Genomic DNA, 26,015 nt, shown 5'->3' with positions numbered 1-26,015 from the left:
GATATTTACCCCTGCCTAAATGTACTAAATAGCGGGAGACGAGCCCGCCGGAAAAGGGGCGGGGCCTATCTCCTCAGCACACGGCGCCATTTTCTGTCACAGCTCCGCTGGTCAGGAAGGCTCCCAGGTCTCTCCCCTGCACTGCACTACAGAAACAGGGTATAACAGAGAGGGGGGGCAAAATAAATGGCTATATATATATTAATATAAAAGCAGCTATAAGGGAGCACTTAATCATAAGGCTATCCCTGTCATATATAGCGCTTTTTGGTGTGTGCTGGCAGACTCTCCCTCTGTCTCCCCAAAGGGCTAGTGGGTCCTGTCTTCGTATAGAGCATTCCCTGTGTGTCTGCTGTGTGTCGGTACGTGTGTGTCGACATGTATGAGGACGTTATTGGTGTGGAGGCGGAGCAATTGCCAAATATGAGGATGTCACCTCCTAGGGGGTCGACACCAGAATGGATGCCTTTATTTGTGGAATTACGGGATAGCGTCAACTCGCTTAAGCAGTCGTTTGCCGACATGAGGCGGCCGGACACTCAATTAGTGCCTGTCCAGGCGCCTCAAACACCGTCAGGGGCTGTAAAACGCCCCTTGCCTCAGTCGGTCGACACAGACCCAGACACAGGCACTGATTCCGGTGGTGAAGGTGACGAATCAACCGTATTTTCCAGTAGGGCCACACGTTATATGATTTTGGCAATAAAGGAGATGTTACAGTTAGCTGATACTACAGGTACCACTAAACAGGGTATTATGTGGGGTGTGAAAAAACTACCAGTAGTTTTTACCGAATCAGAAGAATTAAATGACGTGTGTGATGAAGCGTGGGGTGCCCCGATAAAAAACTGCTAATTTCAAAGAAGTTATTGGCTTTATACCCTTTCCCGCCAGAGGTTAGGGAGCGCTGGGAAACACCTCCTAGGGTGGACAAAGCGCTAACACGCTTATCAAAACAAGTGGCGTTACCCTCTCCTGAGACGGCCGCACTTAAAGATCCATCAGATAGGAGGATGGAAAATATCCAAAAAGGTATATACACACATGCAGGTGGTATACTACGACCAGCTATTGCGACTGCCTGGATGTGCAGTGCTGGGGTAGTTTGGTCAGAGTCCCTGATCGAAAATATTGATACCCTGGACAGGGACAATATTTTACTGTCGTTAGAACAAATAAAGGATGCATTTCTTTATATGCGTGATGCACAGAGAGATATCTGCACACTGGCATCACGGGTAAGTGCTATGTCCATTTCGGCCAGAAGAGCTTTATGGACACGACAGTGGACAGGCGATGCGTAGAGGAGTTATTTGGGGTCGGTCTATCGGATTTGGTGGCCACGGCTACGGCCGGGAAATCCACCTTTCTACCTCAAGTCACTCTCCAACAGAAAAAGGCACCGACCTTTCAACCGCAGCCCTTTCGTTCCTTTAAAAATAAGAGAGCAAAGGGCTATTCATATCTGCCATGAGGCAGAGGACGAGGGAAGAGACAGCAACAGGCAGCTCCTTCCCAGGAACAGAAGCCCTCCCCGGCTTCTACAAAAGCCTCAGCATGACGCTGGGGCTTCGCAAGCGGACTCGGGGGCGGTAGGCGGTCGTCTCAAAAATTACAGCGCGCAGTGGGCTCACTCGCAGGTAAATCCCTGGATCCTGCAGATAATATCTCAGGGGTACAGGTTGAAATTAGAGACAGAGCCACCTCGCCGTTTCCTGAAGTCTGCTTTACCAACGTCCCCCTCAGAAAGGGAGACGGTTTTGGAAGCCATTCACAAGCTGTATTCTCAGCAGGTGATAGTCAAGGTACCTCTTCTACAACAAGGGAAGGGGTATTATTCCACTCTTTTTGTGGTACCGAAGCCGGATGGCTCGGTAAGGCCTATTCTAAATCTGAAGTCCTTGAACCTGTACATAAAGAAGTTCAAGTTCAAGATGGAGTCACTCAGAGCAGTGATAGCGAACCTGGAAGAAGGGGACTTTATGGTATCCTTGGACATCAAGGATGCGTATCTCCACGTTCCAATTACCCCTCACACCAGGGGTACCTCAGGTTCGTTGTACAAAACTGTCACTATCAGTTTCAGACGCTGCCGTTTGGTTTGTCCACGGCACCTCGGGTCTTTACAAAGGTAATGGCCGAGATAATATTTCTTCTTCGAAGAAAAGGCGTATTAATTATCCCATACTTGGACGATCTCCTAATAAGGGCAAGGTCCAGAGAACAGCTAGAGATGGGTTTAGCACTATCTCAAGAGGTGCTAAAGCAGCACGGATGGATTCTGAATATTCCAAAATCCCAATTAATGCCGACAACTCGTCTGCTGTTCCTGGGGATGATTCTGGACACAGTTCAGAAAAAGGTTTTTCTTCCCGAAGAAAAAGCCAAGGAGTTATCTGACCTGGTCAGGAACCTCCTAAAACCAGGAAAGGTGTCTGTACATCAATGCACAAGAGTCCTGGGAAAAAATGGTAGCTTCTTACGAAGCAATCCCTTTCGGCAGATTCCATGCAAAGGGAGCTGCTGGACAAATGGTCAGGGTCGCATCTTCAGATGCACCTGCGGATAACCCTGTCGCCGAGGACAAGGGTATCCCTTCTGTGGTGGTTGCAGGAGGCTCATCTATTGGAGGGCCGCAGATTCGGCATGCAGGATTGGATCCTGGTGACCACGGATGCCAGCCTGAGAGGCTGGGGAGCAGTCACACAGGGAAAAAATTTCCAAGGAGTGTGGTCGAGCCTGAAAAAGTCTCTTCACATAAGCATTCTGGAACTAAGAGCAATCTACAATGCTCTAAGCCAGGCGGAACCTCTGCTTCAAGGAAGACCGGTGTTGATCCAGTCGGACAACATCACGGCAGTCGCCCATGTAAACAGACAGGGCGGCACAAGAAGCAGGAGGGCAATGGCAGAAGCTGCCAGGATCCTTCGCTGGGCGGAGAATCACGTGATAGCACTGTCAGCAGTATTCATCCCGGGCGTGGACAACTGGGAAGCAGACTTCCTCAGCAGACACGACCTTCACCCGGGAGAGTGGGGACTTCATCCAGAAGTTTTCCACATGCTATTAAACCGTTGGGTAAAACCAATGGTGGACATGATGGCGTCTCGCCTCAACAAAACACTGGACAGGTATTGCGCCAGGTCAAGAGATCCGCAGGCAATAGCTGTGGACGCGCTGGTAACACCTTGGGTGTACCAGTCGGTATATGTGTTTCCTCCTCTGCCTCTCATACCAAAGGTATTGAGGATTATACGGCAAAGAGGAGTAAGACTAGTGGCTCCGGATTGGCCAAGAAGGACTTGGTACCCGGAACTTCAAGAGATGGTCACGGACGATCCGTGGCCTCTACTTCTGAGAAGGGACCTGCTTCAGCAGGGTCCTTGTCTTTTTCAAGACTTACCGCGGCTGCGTTTGACGGCATGGCGTTTGAATGCCAGATCCTAAAAGGAAAAGGCATTCCAGAAGAAGTCATTCCTACCTTGATAAAGGCAAGGTAGGAAGTCACCGCGAAGCTTTATCGCCGTATTGGGCGAAAATATGTTGCGTGGTGCGAGCAGCGGAGTGCTCCGATGGAGGAATTTCAACTGGGTCGTTTTCCTACATTTCCTGCAATCAGGATTGTCTTTGGGTCTCAAATTGGGATCTATTCAGGTTCAAATTTCGGCCCTATCAATATTCTTCCAAAAAGAATTGGCCTCGGTCCCTGAGGTCCAGATTTTTATCAAAGGAGTACTGCATATACAGCCTCCTGTGGTGCCTAAGGTGGCACCGTGGGATCTAAATGTAGTTTTAGATTTCCTCAAATCCAATTGGTTTGAACCACTAAAGAATGTGGATTTGAAATATCTCACATGGAAAGTGACTATGTTACTGGCCCTGGCTTCGGCCGGGAGAGTATCTGAACTGGCGGCTTTGTTTTATAAAAGCACTTATTTAATTTTCCATTCGACATAGGGCAGAGCTGCGGACGCGTCCGCATTTTCTCCCTAAGGTGGTATCAGCGTTTCACCTGAACCAGCCTATTGTAGTGCCTGCGGCTACAGACGACTTGAAGGACTCCAAGTTGTTGGACGTTGTCAGAGCCTTAAAAATATACATTTAAAGGACGGCTGGAGTCAGAAAATCTGACTCGCTGTTTATACTGTATGCACCCAACAAGTTGGGTGCACCTGCTTCTAAGCAGTCGATTGCTCGTTGGATTTGTAACAAAATTCAACTTGTACATTCTGTGGCAGGCCTGCCACAGCCTAAATCTGTTAAGGCCCATTCCGCAAGGAAGGTGGGCTCATCTTGGGCGGCTGCCCGAGGGGTCTCGGCATTACAACTCTGCCGAGCAGCTACGTGGTCAGGGGAGAACACGTTTGTAAATTTTTGCAAATTTGATACCCTGGCAAAGGAGGACCTGGAGTTCTCTCATTCGGTGCTGCAGAGTCATCCGCACTCTCCCGCCCGTTTGGGAGCTTTGGTATAATCCCCATGGTCCTTTCAGGAACCCCAGCATCCACTTAGGACGATAGAGAAAATAAGAATTTACTTACCGATAATTCTATTTCTCGAAGTCCGTAGTGGATGCTGGGCGCCCATCCCAAGTGCGGATTATCTGCAATACTTGTATATAGTTATTGTTAACTAATTCGGGTTATTGTTTAGGAAGCCATCTTTCAGAGGCTCCTCTGTTATCATACTGTTAACTGGGTTTAGATCACAAGTTGTACGGTGTGATTGGTGTGGCTGGTATGAGTCTTACCCGGGATTCAAAATCCTCCCTTATTGTGTACGCTCGTCCGGGCACAGTACCTAACTGGAGTCTGGAGGAGGGTCATAGGGGGAGGAGCCAGTACACACCACCTGACCTGTAAAAGCTTTACTTTTGTGCCCTGTCTCCTGCGGAGCCGCTATTCCCCATGGTCCTTTCAGGAACCCCAGCATCCACTACGGACTTCGAGAAATAGAATTATCGGTAAGTAAATTCTTATTTTTTCACGGGTCCGAGCGACTCGGATCTTCCCGCCTTGCTCGGTTAACCCGAGCGCGCCCGAACGTCATCATGACGCTGTCGGATTCTCGCGAGGCTCGGATTCTATCGCGAGACTCGGATTCTATATAAGGAGCCGCGCGTCGCCGCCATTTTCACACGTGCATTGAGATTGATAGGGAGAGGACGTGGCTGGCGTCCTCTCCATTTAGATTATAAGAGACTGAGAGAGATTTACTGGAGCTGACTAGGAGGAGTACTGTTACTGTAGAAGTGTAGAGACTGAGTGGAGAGAGTTTACTAGTGAGGACAGTGCAGTTTACTTTATAATCCGTTCTCTGCCTGAAAAAAGCGATACACAGCACACAGTGACTCAGTCACATACCATATCTGTGTGCACTGCTCAGGCCAGTGTGCTGCATCATCTATTATCTATATATAATATTATATATATATCTGTCTGACTGCTCAGCTCACACAGCTTATAATTGTGGGGGAGACTGGGGAGCACTACTGCAGTGCCAGTTATAGGTTATAGCAGGAGCCAGGAGTACATAATATATTATATAGTGAGTGACCACCAGACACACAGTGCAGTTTATTTAATATATCCGTTCTCTGCCTGAAAAAAGCGATACACACAGTGACTCAGTCAGTCACATACCATATCTGTGTGCACTGCTCAGGCTCAGGCCAGTGTGCTGCATCATCTATATATATTATATATCTGTCTGACTGCTCAGCTCACACAGCTTATAATTGTGGGGGAGACTGGGGAGCACTACTGCAGTGCCAGTTATAGGTTATAGCAGGAGCCAGGAGTACATAATATTATATTAAAATTAAACAGTGCACACTTTTGCTGCAGGAGTGCCACTGCCAGTGTGACTAGTGACCAGTGACCTGACCACCAGTATATATAATATTAGTAGTATACTATCTCTTTATCAACCAGTCTATATTAGCAGCAGACACAGTACAGTGCGGTAGTTCACGGCTGTGGCTACCTCTGTGTCGGCACTCGGCAGCCCGTCCATAATTGTATATACCACCTAACCGTGGTTTTTTTTTCTTTCTTTATACATACATACTAGTTACGAGTATACTATCTCTTTATCAACCAGTCTATATATTAGCAGCAGACACAGTACAGTGCGGTAGTTCACGGCTGTGGCTACCTCTGTGTCGGCACTCGGCAGCCCGTCCATAATTGTATATACCACCTAACCGTGGTTTTTTTTTCTTTCTTTATAGTCATACTAGTTACGAGTATACTATCTCTTTATCAACCAGTCTATATTAGCAGCAGACACAGTACAGTGCGGTAGTTCACGGCTGTGGCTACCTCTGTGTCGGCACTCGGCAGCCCGTTCATAATTGTATATACCACCTAACCGTGGTTTTTTTTTCTTTCTTTATACATACATACTAGTTACGAGTATACTATCTCTTTATCAACCAGTCTATATTAGCAGCAGACACAGTACAGTGCGGTAGTTCACGGCTGTGGCTACCTCTGTGTCGGCACTCGGCAGCCCGTCCATAATTGTATATACCACCTAACCGTGGTTTTTTTTTCTTTCTTTATACATACATACTAGTTACGAGTATACTATCTCTTTATCAACCAGTCTATATATTAGCAGCAGACACAGTACAGTGCGGTAGTTCACGGCTGTGGCTACCTCTGTGTCGGCACTCGGCAGCCCGTCCATAATTGTATATACCACCTAACCGTGGTTTTTTTTTCTTTCTTTATACATACATACTAGTTACGAGTATACTATCTCTTTATCAACCAGTCTATATTAGCAGCAGACACAGTACAGTGCGGTAGTTCACGGCTGTGGCTACCTCTGTGTCGGCACTCGGCAGCCCGTCCATAATTGTATATACCACCTAACCGTGGTTTTTTTTTCTTTCTTTATACATACATACTAGTTACGAGTATACTATCTCTTTATCAACCAGTCTATATATTAGCAGCAGACACAGTACAGTGCGGTAGTTCACGGCTGTGGCTACCTCTGTGTCGGCACTCGGCAGCCCGTCCATAATTGTATATACCACCTAACCGTGGTTTTTTTTTCTTTCTTTATACATACATACTAGTTACGAGTATACTATCTCTTTATCAACCAGTCTATATATTAGCAGCAGACACAGTACAGTGCGGTAGTTCACGGCTGTGGCTACCTCTGTGTCGGCACTCGGCAGCCCGTCCATAATTGTATATACCACCTAACCGTGGTTTTTTTTTCTTTCTTTATACATACATACTAGTTACGAGTATACTATCTCTTTATCAACCAGTCTATATTAGCAGCAGACACAGTACAGTGCGGTAGTTCACGGCTGTGGCTACCTCTGTGTCGGCACTCGGCAGCCCGTCCATAATTGTATATACCACCTAACCGTGGTTTTTTTTTCTTTCTTTATACATACATACTAGTTACGAGTATACTATCTCTTTATCAACCAGTCTATATATTAGCAGCAGACACAGTACAGTGCGGTAGTTCACGGCTGTGGCTACCTCTGTGTCGGCACTCGGCAGCCCGTCCATAATTGTATATACCACCTAACCGTGGTTTTTTTTTCTTTCTTTATACATACATACTAGTTACGAGTATACTATCTCTTTATCAACCAGTCTATATATTAGCAGCAGACACAGTACAGTGCGGTAGTTCACGGCTGTGGCTACCTCTGTGTCGGCACTCGGCAGCCCGTCCATAATTGTATATACCACCTAACCGTGGTTTTTTTTTCTTTCTTTATAGTCATACTAGTTACGAGTATACTATCTCTTTATCAACCAGTCTATATTAGCAGCAGACACAGTACAGTGCGGTAGTTCACGGCTGTGGCTACCTCTGTGTCGGCACTCGGCAGCCCGTCCATAATTGTATATACCACCTAACCGTGGTTTTTTTTTCTTTCTTTATACATACATACTAGTTACGAGTATACTATCTCTTTATCAACCAGTCTATATTAGCAGCAGACACAGTACAGTGCGGTAGTTCACGGCTGTGGCTACCTCTGTGTCGGCACTCGGCAGCCCGTCCATAATTGTATATACCACCTAACCGTGGTTTTTTTTTCTTTCTTTATACATACATACTAGTTACGAGTATACTATCTCTTTATCAACCAGTCTATATATTAGCAGCAGACACAGTACAGTGCGGTAGTTCACGGCTGTGGCTACCTCTGTGTCGGCACTCGGCAGCCCGTCCATAATTGTATATACCACCTAACCGTGGTTTTTTTTTCTTTCTTTATACATACATACTAGTTACGAGTATACTATCTCTTTATCAACCAGTCTATATATTAGCAGCAGACACAGTACAGTGCGGTAGTTCACGGCTGTGGCTACCTCTGTGTCGGCACTCGGCAGCCCGTCCATAATTGTATATACCACCTAACCGTGGTTTTTTTTTCTTTCTTTATACATACATACTAGTTACGAGTATACTATCTCTTTATCAACCAGTCTATATATTAGCAGCAGACACAGTACAGTGCGGTAGTTCACGGCTGTGGCTACCTCTGTGTCGGCACTCGGCAGCCCGTCCATAATTGTATACTAGTATCCAATCCATCCATCTCCATTGTTTACCTGAGGTGCCTTTTAGTTGTGCCTATTAAAATATGGAGAACAAAAATGTTGAGGTTCCAAAATTAGGGAAAGATCAAGATCCACTTCCACCTCGTGCTGAAGCTGCTGCCACTAGTCATGGCCGAGACGATGAAATGCCAGCAACGTCGTCTGCCAAGGCCGATGCCCAATGTCATAGTACAGAGCATGTCAAATCCAAAACACCAAATATCAGTAAAAAAAGGACTCCAAAACCTAAAATAAAATTGTCGGAGGAGAAGCGTAAACTTGCCAATATGCCATTTACCACACGGAGTGGCAAGGAACGGCTGAGGCCCTGGCCTATGTTCATGGCTAGTGGTTCAGCTTCACATGAGGATGGAAGCACTCAGCCTCTCGCTAGAAAAATGAAAAGACTCAAGCTGGCAAAAGCAGCACAGCAAAGAACTGTGCATTCTTCGAAATCCCAAATCCACAAGGAGAGTCCAATTGTGTCGGTTGCGATGCCTGACCTTCCCAACACTGGACGTGAAGAGCATGCGCCTTCCACCATTTGCACGCCCCCTGCAAGTGCTGGAAGGAGCACCCGCAGTCCAGTTCCTGATAGTCAGATTGAAGATGTCAGTGTTGAAGTACACCAGGATGAGGAGGATATGGGTGTTGCTGGCGCTGGGGAGGAAATTGACCAGGAGGATTCTGATGGTGAGGTGGTTTGTTTAAGTCAGGCACCCGGGGAGACACCTGTTGTCCGTGGGAGGAATATGGCCGTTGACATGCCAGGTGAAAATACCAAAAAAATCAGCTCTTCGGTGTGGAGGTATTTCACCAGAAATGCGGACAACAGGTGTCAAGCCGTGTGTTCCCTTTGTCAAGCTGTAATAAGTAGGGGTAAGGACGTTAACCACCTCGGAACATCCTCCCTTATACGTCACCTGCAGCGCATTCATAATAAGTCAGTGACAAGTTCAAAAACTTTGGGTGACAGCGGAAGCAGTCCACTGACCAGTAAATCCCTTCCTCTTGTAACCAAGCTCACGCAAACCACCCCACCAACTCCCTCAGTGTCAATTTCCTCCTTCCCCAGGAATGCCAATAGTCCTGCAGGCCATGTCACTGGCAATTCTGACGAGTCCTCTCCTGCCTGGGATTCCTCCGATGCATCCTTGCGTGTAACGCCTACTGCTGCTGGCGCTGCTGTTGTTGCCGCTGGGAGTCGATGGTCATCCCAGAGGGGAAGTCGTAAGCCCACTTGTACTACTTCCAGTAAGCAATTGACTGTTCAACAGTCCTTTGCGAGGAAGATGAAATATCACAGCAGTCATCCTACTGCAAAGCGGATAACTGAGGCCTTGACAACTATGTTGGTGTTAGACGTGCGTCCGGTATCCGCCGTTAGTTCACAGGGAACTAGACAATTTATTGAGGCAGTGTGCCCCCGTTACCAAATACCATCTAGGTTCCACTTCTCTAGGCAGGCGATACCGAGAATGTACACGGACGTCAGAAAAAGACTCACCAGTGTCCTAAAAAATGCAGTTGTACCCAATGTCCACTTAACCACGGACATGTGGACAAGTGGAGCAGGGCAGGGTCAGGACTATATGACTGTGACAGCCCACTGGGTAGATGTATGGACTCCCGCCGCAAGAACAGCAGCGGCGGCACCAGTAGCAGCATCTCGCAAACGCCAACTCTTTCCTAGGCAGGCTACGCTTTGTATCACCGCTTTCCAGAATACGCACACAGCTGAAAACCTCTTACGGCAACTGAGGAAGATCATCGCGGAATGGCTTACCCCAATTGGACTCTCCTGTGGATTTGTGGCATCGGACAACGCCAGCAATATTGTGTGTGCATTAAATATGGGCAAATTCTAGCACGTCCCATGTTTTGCACATACCTTGAATTTGGTGGTGCAGAATTTTTTTAAAAAACGACAGGGGCGTGCAAGAGATGCTGTCGGTGGCCAGAAAAATTGCGGGACACTTTCGGCGTACAGGCACCACGTACAGAAGACTGGAGCACCACCAAAAACTACTGAACCTGCCCTGCCATCATCTGAAGCAAGAAGTGGTAACGAGGTGGAATTCAACCCTCTATATGCTTCAGAGGTTGGAGGAGCAGCAAAAGGCCATTCAAGCCTATACAATTGAGCACGATATAGGAGGTGGAATGCACCTGTCTCAAGTGCAGTGGAGAATGATTTCAACGTTGTGCAAGGTTCTGATGCCCTTTGAACTTGCCACACGTGAAGTCAGTTCAGACACTGCCAGCCTGAGTCAGGTCATTCCCCTCATCAGGCTTTTGCAGAAGAAGCTGGAGGCATTGAAGAAGGAGCTAAAAGGGAGCGATTCCGCTAGGCATGTGGGACTTGTGGATGCAGCCCTTAATTCGCTTAACAAGGATTCACGGGTGGTCAATCTGTTGAAATCAGAGCACTACATTTTGGCCACCGTGCTCGATCCTAGATTTAAAGCCTACCTTGGATCTCTCTTTCCGGCAGACACAAGTCTGCTGGGGTTGAAAGACCTGCTGGTGACAAAATTGTCAAGTCAAGCGGAACGCGACCTGTCAACATCTCCTCCTTCACATTCTCCCGCAACTGGGGGTGCGAGGAAAAGGCTCAGAATTCCGAGCCCACCCGCTGGCGGTGATGCAGGGCAGTCTGGAGCGACTGCTGATGCTGACATCTGGTCCGGACTGAAGGACCTGACAACGATTACGGACATGTCGTCTACTGTCACTGCATATGATTCTCTCAACATTGATAGAATGGTGGAGGATTATATGAGTGACCGCATCCAAGTAGGCACGTCACACAGTCCGTACTTATACTGGCAGGAAAAAGAGGCAATTTGGAGGCCCTTGCACAAACTGGCTTTATTCTACCTAAGTTGCCCTCCCACAAGTGTGTACTCCGAAAGAGTGTTTAGTGCCGCCGCTCACCTTGTCAGCAATCGGCGTACGAGGTTACATCCAGAAAATGTGGAGAAGATGATGTTCATTAAAATGAATTATAATCAATTCCTCCGCGGAGACATTGACCAGCAGCAATTGCCTCCACAAAGTACACAGGGAGCTGAGATGGTGGATTCCAGTGGGGACGAATTGATAATCTGTGAGGAGGGGGATGTACACGGTGATATATCGGAGGGTGAAGATGAGGTGGACATCTTGCCTCTGTAGAGCCAGTTTGTGCAAGGAGAGATTAATTGCTTCTTTTTTGGGGGGGGTCCAAACCAACCCATCATATCAGTCACAGTCGTGTGGCAGACCCTGTCACTGAAATGATGGGTTGGTTAAAGTGTGCATGTCCTGTTTTGTTTATACAACATAAGGGTGGGTGGGAGGGCCCAAGGACAATTCCATCTTGCACCTCTTTTTTCTTTTCTTTTTCTTTGCATCATGTGCTGATTGGGGAGGGTTTTTTGGAAGGGACATCCTGCGTGACACTGCAGTGCCACTCCTAGATGGGCCCGGTGTTTGTGTCGGCCACTAGGGTCGCTAATCTTACTCACACAGTCAGCTACCTCATTGCGCCTCTTTTTTTCTTTGCGTCATGTGCTTTTTGGGGAGGGTTTTTTGGAAGGGACATCCTGCGTGACACTGCAGTGCCACTCCTAGATGGGCCCGGTGTTTGTGTCGGCCACTAGGGTCGCTAATCTTACTCACACAGCTACCTCATTGCGCCTCTTTTTTTCTTTGCGTCATGTGCTGTTTGGGGAGGGTTTTTTGGAAGGGACATCCTGCGTGACACTGCAGTGCCACTCCTAGATGGGCCCGGTGTTTGTGTCGGCCACTAGGGTCGCTAATCTTACTCACACAGCTACCTCATTGCGCCTCTTTTTTTCTTTGCGTCATGTGCTGTTTGGGGAGGGTTTTTTGGAAGGGACATCCTGCGTGACACTGCAGTGCCACTCCTAGATGGGCCCGGTGTTTGTGTCGGCCACTAGGGTCGCTTATCTTACTCACACAGCGACCTCGGTGCAAATTTTAGGACTAAAAATAATATTGTGAGGTGTGAGGTATTCAGAATAGACTGAAAATGAGTGTAAATTATGGTTTTTGAGGTTAATAATACTTTGGGATCAAAATGACCCCCAAATTCTATGATTTAAGCTGTTTTTTAGTGTTTTTTGAAAAAAACACCCGAATCCAAAACACACCCGAATCCGACAAAAAAAATTCGGTGAGGTTTTGCCAAAACGCGTTCGAACCCAAAACACGGCCGCGGAACCGAACCCAAAACCAAAACACAAAACCCGAAAAATTTCAGGCGCTCATCTCTAGTACCAATATATAGCATCCTTCTTCATCATCGTACTCTCCATTGTTTCGTTTACATGCAACTCCATGGCTCTGTTTAATATTTTGACTTAAAACGTATATCTCAGGGAAGTTTATAATTTCTTGCACCTCATAAAAGATGTCAGTAGGTGTTTGTATAACTTTATTGATTGCTTGGGACTCAGGTATGTGGCATTGATGGACTTGGTGGAGACATTCCTGGATTTTCAGGTGTCTGAGCTCTTCTCCTAGCAATGTGTTGTCTGCTATGTGGATTACACCACCACCCTAACAGTTGCTGGAATCACCATATAATTTCTGTAAAAGCGTATAATCACTTTTCTAAGGCGAGAACAGAAACATGATTAAATGCATACATTGATTATAAAAAATACTATGGGCAATATGTACTAGCCTTCTAGGTGCAGGCTGTTCAGGAATTCTGCGAGTTTGATCCAGTGGTGCAAGAAGAAAAAATGTCTTATAGGTACTGTGTGTACGCACCGAAGGCGCGTGCGTGCCCAAAAAATGGGTGTATCTGAATGCCACATGGGGCATGGCCAATGAAAATGGGGGCGTGATACACATATGGGGGGGCAGATACACATATGCCCCCACACTGCCAGATGCGCCCCCACCGTGCCAGATATGCCCCACGGTGCCAGATGCACAAATGCCCCACAGTGCCAGATGCACAAATGCCAGATATGCCCCCACAGTGCCAGATACACATATGCCCCCACAGTTCCAGATATGCCCCCACCGAGCCAGATATGCTCCCACTGTGCCAGATACACATGCCCCATCAGTACCAGATATGCCCCCACAGTACCAGATGCACATGCCCCCAGTGCCAGATATTCTCACCAGTGCCAGATATGCCCCCAGTGCCAGATATGCCCCCACAGTGCCAGATACACATGCCTCCAGAGTGCCAGATATGCCCCAACAGTGCCAGATATGCCCCACCTCTGCCAGATACACATGCCCCCAGAGTGCCAGATGTGCCCCCACAGTGCCAGATATGCTCCCACTTTGCCAGATACACATGCCCCCAGAGTGCCAGATATGCCCCCACAGTGCCAGATATGCTCCCACTTTGCCAGATACACATGCCCCTAGAGTGCCAGATATGCCCCAGCAGTGTCAGATATGCCCCTACTTTTCCAGATACACATGCCCCCAGAGTGCCAGATATGCCCCCACAGTGCCAGATATGCTCCCACTGTGCCAGATACACATGCCCCTAGAGTGCCAGATATGCCCCAGCAGTGCAACTCACGCACTGTCTTCTGCTGCTGCTGCTGGGGCGAGGAGAGCACAGCACGTGCCCCTCCTTCTCCCAGTCCCGTCTCCACGTCCCCCTGCGGCGGCGGCCCGTATTTTAGATCTGGCTCCTGATTGCAGGCCGCGGCCGCCGGACTGTTATTGTGTCAGGCAGGAGAGGAGAGGCACATGCTGCGCTCTCCTCTCTCCCTAAAATGGTGCGCTGAAATGTGTGCGGGTGGCGGTACGGCGTACCCGCTGCCAAATTCTTAAGGGTACACCGTACCCGACCGTACCTGCACACTTGCACCACTGGTCTGATCGTATTTATAATGTAGCAATCATTTACAAGGCAAACCAGGTCGGTAAAGTCTTGTAAATGCTTGCTGCTGTAAATATACAGGCAGCATACGCGCACGCAGGGGGGGTTCCGAGTACCTAGAAACCCCCCCTGCCCGCTGATACATCGGTTTAGCTGACTGTTTTTTGTTACTTTTTGACGAAGGAACGGAGGCTACAGGCTGCGTATGCAGCGCTGCAGCCTCTGTATAGGTACACAACGAGGCTGTGCTCACTAAATGTAGGGGGAGGAGCTGCAGCGCAGAGCGCTTGTCAGGCAGCAGCAGCAGCCGGGTGAGGCAGTGACTCTGGCATGTGTGTGTCTGCCACGCATGCTGGCGGGATTCCCGGGGGTGCGTGCCGGCGAGGAGAGAGATGGGGACAGGTGAGAACTTACTTTCCCTTCCCCTCTGTTATGTCTGAAAGTCACAGCAGCTTGTTTGGGGGCGGGGGAGGCAGTGAATAATGGGTTATATACTAGGGATGTGCACTTGAAATTTTTCGGGCTTTGTGTTTTGGTTTTGGGTTCGGTTCCGTGGCCGTGTTTTGGGTTCGAACGCGTTTTGGCAAAACCTCACCGAATTTTTTTTGTCGGATTCGGGTGTGTTTTGGATTCGGGTGTTTTTTTCAAAAAACCCTAAAAAACAGCTTAAATCATAGAATTTGGGGGTCATTTTGATCCCATAGTATTATTAACCTCAATAACCATAATTTCCACTCATTTTCAGTCTATTCTGAACACCTCACACCTCACAATATTATTTTTAGTCCTAAAATTTGCACCGAGGTTGCTGTATGGCTAAGCTAAGCGACCCAAGTGGCCGACACAAACACCTGGCCCATCTAGGAGTGGCACTGCAGTGTCAGGCAGGATGGCCCTTCCAAAAAATACTCCCCAAACAGCACATGATGCAAAGAAAAAAAGAGGCGCAATGAGGTAGCTGTGTGAGTAAGCTAAGCGACCCTAGTGGCCGACACAAACACCTGGCCCATCTAGGAGTGGCACTGCAGTGTCAGGCAGGATGGCCCTTCCAAAAAATACTCCCCAAACAGCACATGACGCAAAGAAAAAAAGAGGCGCAATGAGGTAGCTGTGTGAGTAAGCTAAGCGACCCTAGTGGCCGACACAAACACCTGGCCCATCTAGGAGTGGCACTGCAGTGTTAGGCAGGATGGCCCTTCCAAAAAATACTCCCCAAACAGCACATGACGCAAAGAAAAAAAGAGGCGCAATGAGGTAGCTGTGTGAGTAAGCTAAGCGACCCTAGTGGCTGACACAAACACCTGGCCCATCTAGGAGTGGCACTGCAGTGTCAGGCAGGATGGCCCTTCCAAAAAATACTCCCCAAACAGCACATGACGCAAAGAAAAAAAGAGGCGCAATGAGGTAGCTGTGTGAGTAAGCTAAGCGACCCTAGTGGCCGACACAAACACCTGGCCCATCTAGGAGTGGCACTGCAGTGTCAGGCAGGATGGCCCTTCCAAAAAATACTCCCCAAACAGCACATGACGCAAAGAAAAAAAGAGGCGCAATGAGGTAGCTGTGTGAGTAAGCTAAGCGACCCTAGTGGCCGACACAAACACCTGGCCCATCTAGGAGTGGCACTGCAGTGTTAGGCAGGATGGCCCTTCCAAAAAATACTCCCCAAACAGCACATGACGCAAAGAAAAAAAGAGGCGCAATGAGGTAGCTGTGTGAGTAAGCTAAGCGACCCTAGTGGCTGACACAAACACCTGGCCCATCTAGGAGTGGCACTGCAGTGTCAGGCAGGATGGCCCTTCCAAAAAATACTCCCCAAACAGCACATGACGCAAAGAAAAAAAGAGGCGCAATGAGGTAGCTGTGTGAGTAAGCTAAGCGACACAAGTGGCCGACACAAACACCTGGCCCATCTAGGAGTGGCACTGCAGTGTCAGGCAGGATGGCCCTTCCAAAAAATACTCCCCTAACAGCACATGACGCAAAGAAAAAAAGAGGCGCAATGAGGTAGCTGTGTGAGTAAGCTAAGCGACCCTAGTGGCCGACACAAACACCTGGCCCATCTAGGAGTGGCACTGCAGTGTCAGGCAGGATGGCCCTTCCAAAAAATACTCCCCAAACAGCACATGACGCAAAGAAGAAAAAAAGAAAAAAGAGGTGCAAGATGGAATTGTCCTTGGGCCCTCCCACCCACCCTTATGTTGTATAAACAGGACATGCACACTTTAACCAAGGGTCTGCCACACGACTGTGACTGAAATGACTGGTTGGTTCGGGCCCCCACCAAAAAAGAAGCAATCTCTCCTTGCACAAACTGGCTCTACAGAGGCAAGATGTCCACCTCATCATCATCGTCCGATTCATCACCCCTTTCACTGTGTACATCCCCCTCCTCACAGATTATTAATTTGTCCCCACTGGAATCCACCATCTCAGATCCCCGTGTACTTTCTGGAGGCAATTGCTGCTGGTGAATGTCTCCTTGGAGTAATTGATTATAAATCATTTTAATGAACATCATCTTCTCCACATTTTCTGGAAGTAACCTCGTACGCCGATTGCTGACAAGGTGAGCGGCGGCACTAAACACTCTTTCGGAGTACACACTGGAGGGAGGGCAACTTAGGTAGAATAAAGCCAGTTTGTGCAAGGGCCTCCAAATTGCCTCTTTTCCCTGCCAGTATACGTACGGACTGTCTGACGTGCCTACTTGGATGCGGTCACTCATATAATCCTCCACCATTCTTTCAATGGTGACAGAATCATATGCAGTGACAGTAGACGACATGTCAGTAATCGTTGGCAGGTCCTTCAGTCCGGACCAGATGTCAGCATCAGCAGTCGCTCCAGACTGCCCTGCATCACCGCCAGCAGGTGGGCTCGGAATTCGTAGCCTTTTCCTCGCACCCCCAGTTGCGGGAGAATGTGAAGGAGGAGATGTTGACAGGTCGCGTTCCGCTTGACTTGACAATTTTCTCACCAGCAGTTTTTTGAACCCCTGCAGACTTGTGTCTGCCGGAAAGAGAGATCCAACGTAGGTTTTAAATCTAAGATCGAGCACGGTGGCCAAAATGTAGTGCTCTGATTTCAACAGATTGACCACACGTGAATCCTGGTTAAGCGAATGAAGGGCTCCATCCACAAGTCCCACATGCCTAGCGTAATCGCTCTGTTTTAGCTCCTCCTTCAATGCCTCCAGCTTCTTCTGCAAAAGCCTGATGAGGGGAATGACCTGACTCAGGCTGGCAGTGTCTGAACTGATTTCACGTGTGGCAAGTTCAAAGGGCAGCAGAACCTTGCACAACGTTGAAATCATTCTCCACTGCGCTTGAGTCAGGTGCATTCCCCCTCCTTTGCCTATATCGTGGGCAGATGTATAGGCTTGAATGGCCTTTTGCTGCTCCTCCATCCTCTGAAGCATATAGAGGGTTGAATTCCACCTCGTTACCACCTCTTGCTTCAGATGATGGCAGGGCAGGTTCAGGTTTTTTTGGTGGTGCTCCAGTCTTCTGTACGCGGTGCCTGCACGCCGAAAGTGGCCCGCAATTCTTCTGGCCACCGACAGCATCTCTTGCACGCCCCTTTCGTTTTTTAAATAATTCTGCACCACCAAATTCAAGGTATGTGTAAAACATGGGACGTGCTGGAATTTGCCCAGATTTAATGCGCGCACAATATTGCTGGCGTTGTCCGATGCCACAAATCCCCAGGAGAGTCCAATTGGGGTAAGCCATTCTGCGATGATCTTCCTCAGTTGCCGTAAGAGGTTTTCAGCTGTGTGCGTATTCTGGAAAGCGGTGATACAAAGCGTAGCCTGCCTAGGAACGGGTTGGCGTTTGCGAGATCCTGCTACTGGTGCCGCCGCTGCTGTTCTTGCAGCGGGAGGCAATACATCTACCCAGTGGGCTGTCACAGTCATGTAGTCCTGAGTCTGCCCTGCTCCACTTGTCCACATGTCCGTGGTTAAGTGGACATTGGGTACAACTGCATTTTTTAGGACACTTGTGAGTCTTTTTCTGACGTCCGTGTACATTCTCGGTATCGCCTGCCTAGAGAAGTGGAACCTAGATGGTATTTGGTAACGGGGGCACACTGCCTCAATAAATTGTCTAGTTCCCTGTGAACTAACGGCGGATACCGGACGCACGTCTAACACCAACATAGTTGTCAAGGCCTCAGTTATCCGCTTTGCAGCAGGATGACTGCTGTGATATTTCATCTTCCTCGCAAAGGACTGTTGGACAGTCAATTGCTTACTGGAAGTAGTACAAGTGGTCTTCCGACTTCCCCTCTGGGATGACGATCGACTCCCAGCAGCAACAACAGCAGCGCCAGCAGCAGTAGGCGTTACACTCAAGGATGCATCGGAGGAATCCCAGGCAGGAGAGGACTCGTCAGACTTGCCAGTGACATGGCCTGCAGGACTATTGGCTTTCCTGGGTAAGGAGGAAATTGACACTGAGGGAGTTGGTGGTGTAGTTTGCGCGAGCTTGGTTACAAGAGGAAGGGATTTACTGGTCAGTGGACTGCTTCCGCTGTCGCCCAAAGTTTTTGAACTTGTCACTGACTTATGATGTATGCGCTGCAGGTGACGTATAAGGGAGGATGTTCCAAGGTGGTTAACGTCCTTACCCCTACTTATTACAGCTTGACAAAGGCAACACACGGCTTGACACCTGTTGTCCGCATTTCTGTTGAAATACTTCCACACTGAAGAGCTGATTTTTTTGGTATTTTCACCAGGAATGTCAATGGCCATATTCCTCCCACGGACAACAGGTGTCTCCCCGGGTGCCTGACTTAAACAAACCACCTCACCATCAGAATCCTCCTTGTCAATTTCCTCCCCAGCCCAAGCAACACCCATATCCTCATCCTGGTGTACTTCAACACTGACATCTTCAATTTCACTATCAGGAACTGGACTGCGGGTGCTCCTTTCAACACTTGCAGGGGGCGTGCAAATGGTGGAAGGCGCAAGCTCTTCCCGTCCAGTGTTGGGAAGGTCAGGCATCGCAACCGACACAATTGGACTCTCCTTTGGGATTTGTGATTTCGAAGAACGCACAGTTCTTTGCTGTGCTTTTGCCGCAAGTCTTTTCTTTTTTCTAGCGAGAGGATGAGTGCTTCCATCCTCATGTGAAGCTGAACCACTAGCCATGAACATAGGCCAGGGCCTCAGCCGTTCCTTGCCACTCCGTGTCGTAAATGGCATATTGGCAAGTTTACGCTTCTCCTCAGACGCTTTTAATTTTGATTTTTGGGTCATTTTTTTACTGATCTTTTGTGTTTTGGATTTTACATGCTATGACATTGGGCATCGGCCTTGGCAGACGACGTTGATGGCATTTCATCGTCTCGGCCATGACTAGTGGCCATGACTAGTGACGAGTGACGAGTCGACACAGAGGAAGGTACAGCCGTGGCCTACCGTACTGCTGCTTAGTGCTTATATATAAATATAATATACTGTATAACGGACCTGGTGGACAGTGTCAGCAGCAGACTGCTAAACTAGTATGAAGAAAGAAAAAAAAAACACCACAGGTATACAATGTAGATGGATGGATAGTATTACTTATACTTATGGACGACGAGTGACGAGTCGACACAGAGGTAGGTACAGCCGTGGCCTACCGTACTGCTGCTTAGTGCTTATATATAAATATAATATACTGTATAACGGACCTGGTGGACAGTGTCAGCAGCAGACTGCTAAACTAGTATGAAGAAAGAAAAAAAAACACCACAGGTATACAATGTAGATGGATGGATAGTATTACTTATACTTATGGACGACGAGTGACGAGTCGACACAGAGGTAGATACAGCCGTGGCCTACCGTACTGCTGCTTAGTGCTTATATATAAATATAATGTACTGTATAACGGACCTGGTGGACAGTGTCAGCAGCAGACTGCTAAACTAGTATGAAGAAAGAAAAAAAAAACACCACAGGTATACAATGTAGATGGATGGATAGTATTACTTATACTTATGGACGACGAGTGACGAGTCGACACAGAGGTAGGTACAGCCGTGGCCTACCGTACTGCTGCTTAGTGCTTATATATAAATATAATATACTGTATAACGGACCTGGTGGACAGTGTCAGCAGCAGACTGCTAAACTAGTATGAAGAAAGAAAAAAAAACACCACAGGTATACAATGTAGATGGATGGATAGTATTACTTATACTTATGGACGACGAGTGACGAGTCGACACAGAGGTAGGTACAGCCGTGGCCTACCGTACTGCTGCTTAAGTGCTTATATATAAATATAATGTACTGTATAACGGACCTGGTGGACAGTGTCAGCAGCAGACTGCTAAACTAGTATGAAGAAAGAAAAAAAAACACCACAGGTATACAATGTAGATGGATGGATAGTATTACTTATACTTATGGACGACGAGTGATGAGTCGACACAGAGGTAGGTACAGCCGTGGCCTACCGTACTGCTGCTTAGTGCTTATATATAAATATAATATACTGTATAACGGACCTGGTGGACAGTGTCAGCAGCAGACTGCTAAACTAGTATGAAGAAAGAAAACAAAAACACCACAGGTATACAATGTAGATGGATGGATAGTATTACAGGTTGAGTATCCCATATCCAAATATTCAGAAATACGGAATATTCCAAAATACGGACTTTTTTGAGTGAGAGTGAGATAGTGAAACCTTTGTTTTCTGATGGCTCAATGTACACAAACTTTGTTTAATACTACAAGTTATTAAAAATATTGTATTAAATGACCTTCAGGCTGTGTGTATAAGGTGTATATGAAACATAAATTAATTGTGTGAATGTAGACACACTTGTTTAATGCACAAAGTTATAAAAAATATTGGCTAAAATGACCTTCAGGCTGTGTGTATAAGGTGTATATGAAACATAAATGCATTCTGTGCATCGATTTAGGTCCCATCACCATGATATCTCATTATGGTATGCAATTATTCCAAAATACGGAAAAATCTGATATCCAAAATACCTCTGGTCCCAAGCATTTTGAATAAGGGATACTCAACCTGTACTTATACTTATGGACGACGAGTGACGAGTCGACACAGAGGTAGATACAGCCGTGGCCTACCGTACTGCTGCTTAGTGCTTATATATAAATATAATATACTGTATAACGGACCTGGTGGACAGTGTCAGCAGCAGACTGCTAAACTAGTATGAAGAAAGAAAAAAAAACACCACAGGTATACAATGTAGATGGATGGATAGTATTACTTATACTTATGGACCACGAGTGACGAGTCGACACAGAGGTAGGTACAGCCGTGGCCTACCGTACTGCTGCTTAGTGCTTATATATAAATATAATATACTGTATAACGGACCTGGTGGACAGTGTCAGCAGCAGACTGCTAAACTAGTATGAAGAAAGAAAAAAAAAACACCACAGGTATACAATGTAGATGGATGGATAGTATTACTTATACTTATGGACGACGAGTGACGAGTCGACACAGAGGTAGGTACAGCCGTGGCCTACCGTACTGCTGCTTAGTGCTTATATATAAATATAATATACTGTATAACGGACCTGGTGGACAGTGTCAGCAGCAGACTGCTAAACTAGTATGAAGAAAGAAAAAAAAAAACACCACAGGTATACAATGTAGATGGATGGATAGTATTACTTATACTTATGGACGACGAGTGACGAGTCGACACAGAGGTAGGTACAGCCGTGGCCTACCGTACTGCTGCTTAAGTGCTTATATATAAATATAATATACTGTATAACGGACCTGGTGGACAGTGTCAGCAGCAGACTGCTAAACTAGTATGAAGAAAGAAAAACAAAACACCACAGATATACAATGTAGATGGATGGATAGTATTACTTATACTTATGGACGACGAGTGACGAGTCGACACAGAGGTAGGTACAGCCGTGGCCTACCGTACTGCTGCTTAAGTGCTTATATATAAATATAATATACTGTATAACGGAACTGGTGGACAGTGTCAGCAGCAGACTGCTAAACTAGTATGAAGAAAGAAAAAAAAAACACCACAGGTATACAATGTAGATGGATGGATAGTATTACTTATACTTATGGACGACGAGTAACGAGTCGACACAGAGGTAGGTACAGCCGTGGCCTACCGTACTGCTGCTTAGTGCTTATATATAAATATAATATACTGTATAATGGACCTGGTGGACAGTGTCAGCAGACTGGTAAACTAGTATGAAGAAAGAAAAAAAAAAACACCACAGTGTTTTTCAGGCAGACAAACGTATACTGGACTGGTGGTCACTGTCAGCAAAACTGTGCAGTGTGCACTGACTGTACTCCTGCTATAACTGCTCCCCAGTCCCCACAATTAGGCAGTGTGAGCAGTGCACTCAGCACAGATATATCATGCAGCAGTGCAGCACACTGAGTGAGCACAGATATGGATTGGTGGAGCGTTTTTTTTCAGGCAGAGAAACAACGGATTAAACTCAAAACCCTGCACTGTACTCCCTAACAGCTGCTCCCCGTCCCCAATCCTCCCCACAATTTATAACTAACTAAGTTCTACTATAACGGAGAGGACGCCAGCCACGTCCTCTCCCTATCAATCTCAATGCACGTGTGAAAATGGCGGCGACGCGCGGCTCCTTATATAGAATCCGAGTCTCGCGAGAATCCGACAGCGGGATGATGACGTTCGGGCGCGCTCGGGTTAACCGAGCAAGGCGGGAGGATCCGAGTCTGCTCAGACCCGTGCAAAAAAGGGTGAAGTTCGGGCGGGTTCGGATTCCGAGGAACCGAACCCGCTCATCACTATTATATACACACTCATACTTGCATTGGGGTGGGGGTCAAACACACACACACGGGGGGGGGGGGGGGGGGGGGCTGCTAATAACTGGGTTATATATATATACTCAGATACTTGTATGGGGGTCAACACACACATGTACACACATGGGGGACAGCTAATAAATGGGTTATATACACTCATATACTTGTATGGGGGTCGACACACACACACACACACACACATATACACACATGGGGGGCAGCTAATAAATGGGTTATATACACTCATATACTTGGATTGGGGTGGGGGTCAAACACATACACACATGGGGGGTGTAGCTAATGAATGGGTTATATATACACTCATATACTTGGATTGGGGTGGGGGTCAAACACACACACATACACACACACACATACACACACAGCGGGGAGCAGCTAATAAACGGGTTATGTATACACTCATATACTTGAATTGGAGTGGGGGTAAAACACACACACACACGGAGAGGGGGCAGCTAGTAAATGGGTTATAGATTAATTCACTCATACTTGCATTGGGGTGGGGATCACACACACACACACACACACACACAGTGTATGTGTGTGTGCGTGTGTGTGTGTGTGTACACACAGACACACGCACACACACATATATATATATATATAGGAAACCCCCCCTACAAAATCCTGCATTTGCCACTGGGCAGACTTGCAGAAACTCGTGAACAACCAGCGCCTCATAGGCTGTTACATGTTGCCCTTAATGTACTAAAATGCATTTAAAAATTACCAATGTTTTCTCCACACACCTGGTGTCCCCTTCCTAATGGGGAATGTAAGTGTTAAGTTAGTGAGACAGGCTAATGGCCAATGATGTTTGCCTTTGATTGTGACGATTTTGCACTGCTGTTACACTACAGGTGAGTTGAATTTGGTGATTGTGGTGGGTATATAGCCGGCTATTGTATGTTTGGCAGGTTAATCCTTGACAAAGGCGCAATGGAGGCGCCGAAACAGCTGTCGGGTACACTGCCACTCTGTTAGCAGGAGGATGCCTCTATGCATTTATGACCACCCTGGCATGATGAGTATACAATTATTTATGTGATCCACTGCTATGTACTCCTCTTTGCATGGATTTTTTGCACGTTATGATGCTATGGAAACTTGAATGTTTTAAACAGTAAAAACACGATTTTTGCAGCAATCAGGAGGTGCCGGCTCTGCTTTCTTTTATGAATACAACCATTTGTGCCTTGCACTCCTCCCTATGAACTTTTAATGTGTGCGGCTGGTTCTTTTAGCATTCGTATTTACCAATATATTGGCTAGCACCATTGTTTGTAAATATGTTTTTCTTGATTGGATTTCTTTGAATATGGAGACCACTGCTACCTACCGGGATGATTTGACACGGGTCAAGAGATTTGACAATCAAGAGATTTCAAAGATATTGTTTTAGAACACTAATTCTTTGGCATTTGATATTAACAGTCCCACTGAAGTCTATGATGATTTATTAAAGTTGAAGAAACGTAGAGTAGAGCTGAATTTACACGGCCTAACACTCTCGCAGTACTTTAAAGAGAAAATAACACCTAGAGGCTTCCGGATTAGGAACCAGCCTACTATAGGCCGGTCCAATATAGCTTTTTGTAAGCAATGGTGTCAAATTTTGAACGAGTTTTCTCTGCAATTGATGATTTTGGTGATTGAACAAGTTAACACTGATTTAGAGATATTAGACAAGGAGATTGTATCTTGTGAAACTACAGGTCTTGACATTTTGAAGTCTGATGAATCTAATGATTGGTTATCAAAGATTGAGAGCAGTGTGAATTCATTTCACACTGAACTTCTTTCTTTTAAGAAAAATAAGTATAGAAAAGTGAAAGAGGATTATAAAGAATCACGAGTCTATAATTGGCTACAGGGGAATGAATCTAGGATTAGTTGGAGAGGTGGTAATAGATTCAGAAGAAATCGTTTCAATAATGTTTTTTTCTGATATTGACACACATACGTCAGCAAGTGATTCAGATCAATCGCAGTCACAATCACATTTTCGGAAAGGTTCTATAACCAGAAGCAGATACAAAGATCTGAAAGGAAGAGGCCAGGTAGGAGGGGAGGGGTCAAGCACAGGTGTAGAACCAAAGAAATGGCCAAAGAACAAACAGAAGCAGTAATATTTAACTTATCAGACTACACGCCCACCCCACCTGAAATATCTGTTCTGTCCAAGGGCCTCTCATTTGTTAAAACATTTAAACAACAGCCTTTTAATTTTGAAGTGGAATTATATCGTTTTCATCGCACTCTTAAACTTAAGGACTTTTTTTCTAAGCAGAAAAAGAGTGGTGAGGAGATTGTGGAACCTCATGTTAAACACTTTAGACCCATCCACCTCCCCCTCACTTCCACTAACTGTAGGGGTACCCCAAGGTTCTGTCCTTGGTCCTCTTCTCTTCTCTCTCTATACGTCCTCACTAGGTAAGCTTATTAGTTCTTTTGGTTTCCAATATCATCTCTATGCTGATGACACCCAAATCTATCTTTCCTCTCCAGACCTCTCCCCTGCTCTCCTCACTCGTATCTCCAACTGTCTTTCTGCTACCTCTTCCTGGATGTCCCAGCGCTTTCTTAAACTTAACATGTCTAAGACTGAGCTGATCATCTTCCCTCCCTCCCGCATAACCTCACCTCCTACAATCTCATTATCTATTGATGGCACTACTATCTCCTCTAGGCCCCAAGTGCGCTGTCTTG

At 46.8% G+C, this 26,015-nt stretch overlaps 1 protein-coding gene and 1 pseudogene across 4 annotated transcripts in view; one reads left to right on the top strand and one right to left on the bottom strand.

Moving 5' to 3' along the window:
• PPP1R1A (protein phosphatase 1 regulatory inhibitor subunit 1A) overlaps positions 1 to 26,015 on the top strand; it is a 457,483-nt gene that overhangs the window by 11,509 nt on the left and 419,959 nt on the right. The gene's annotated exons all lie outside the window — the stretch shown is intronic.
• LOC135050420 (dual specificity tyrosine-phosphorylation-regulated kinase 3-like) overlaps positions 1 to 26,015 on the bottom strand; it is a 57,951-nt pseudogene that overhangs the window by 1,679 nt on the left and 30,257 nt on the right.

The sequence above is a fragment of the Pseudophryne corroboree genome, chromosome 2 (assembly GCF_028390025.1).
Source record: "Pseudophryne corroboree isolate aPseCor3 chromosome 2, aPseCor3.hap2, whole genome shotgun sequence".
Lineage (NCBI taxonomy): Eukaryota > Metazoa > Chordata > Amphibia > Anura > Myobatrachidae > Pseudophryne > Pseudophryne corroboree.
This window is presented reverse-complemented; position numbering and strand designations above follow the sequence as displayed.